The following is a 1271-nucleotide window of genomic DNA, read 5'->3' on the forward strand; positions in this document are numbered from 1 at the left end:
TGCTGGGTTCAGATGACCCCAGCTAGATGCTTATCTAACCTCCTCTTGAAGACCCCCAGGGTAGGGGGGGAGAGCACCACCTCCCTTGGGAGCCCGTTCCAGACCTTGGCCACTCGAACTGTGAAGAAGTTCTTCCTAATGTCTAGTCTAAATCTGCTCTCTGCTAGCTTGTGGCCATTATTTCTTGTAACCCCCGGGGGTGCCTTGGTGAATAAATACTCACCAATTCCCTTCTGTGCCCCCGTGATGAACTTATAGGCAGCCACAAGGTCGCCTCTCAACCTTCTCTTGCGGAGGCTGAAAAGGTCCAGTTTCTCTAGTCTCTCCTCGTAGGGCTTGGTCTGTAGGCCCTTAACCATATGAGTGGCCCTTCTCTGGACCCTCTCCAGGTTATCCACATCCCTCTTGAAGTGCGGTGCCCAGAATTGCACGCAGTACTCCAACTGCGGTCTGACCAGCGCTCGATAGAGGGGAAGTATCGCCTCCTAGGACCTATTCGTCATGCATCTGCTGATGTACGATAAAGTGCCATTGGCTTTTTTGATGGCTTCGTCACACTGCCAACTCATGTTCATCTTGGTGTCTCTGCTAGGACTCCAAGATCCCTTTCCACTTCCGTGCCACCCAGCAGGTCATTCCCTAGGCTGTAGGTGTGCTGGACATTTTTCCTCCCTAGGTGCAGCACTTTGCATTTCTCCTTGTTGAACTGCATTCTGTTGTTTTCTGCCCACTTGTCCAACCTGTCCAGGTCTGCTTGCAGCTGTTCCCTGCCCTCCGGCGTGTCCACATCTCCCCATAGCTTTGTGTCATCTGCAAACTTGGACAGAGTACATTTCACTCCCTCGTCCAAGTCACTGATGAAGACATTGAAGAGTATCGGTCCATAATAATATATAATATAATTATAATATAATTATATATAATATAATTATATACATATAATGTTGGTAAACATAGTGGAGATATGGTGGACTGTGATATTCAGGAATTTTGTGATATGTTGAACTGGGTGGGCTCTGCCCTTTGACCATTCTGTTAAATTTTTCACTGCATTATTCACTCACTGATTATTGCAGTAAGCTTCCCTCTAGTTTTCATTGGGGAAGTCATCTACATTTCTGAAAGGATGTGAGTAAGGATCTAGAACAGGGGTGTCACAACCCAAAGTTGTGGTTTTTCTTGTTTGTGTGTGCTTCGGCATCGCTAAATCATGTTCCTGCCAAATTGCAGCTCTTTTGCACGGTGGAGCGTTCTGTTGCAATTAAGAACCC

This window comes from Alligator sinensis, unplaced genomic scaffold (assembly GCF_000455745.1).
Source record: "Alligator sinensis unplaced genomic scaffold, ASM45574v1 scaffold93_2, whole genome shotgun sequence".
Lineage (NCBI taxonomy): Eukaryota > Metazoa > Chordata > Crocodylia > Alligatoridae > Alligator > Alligator sinensis.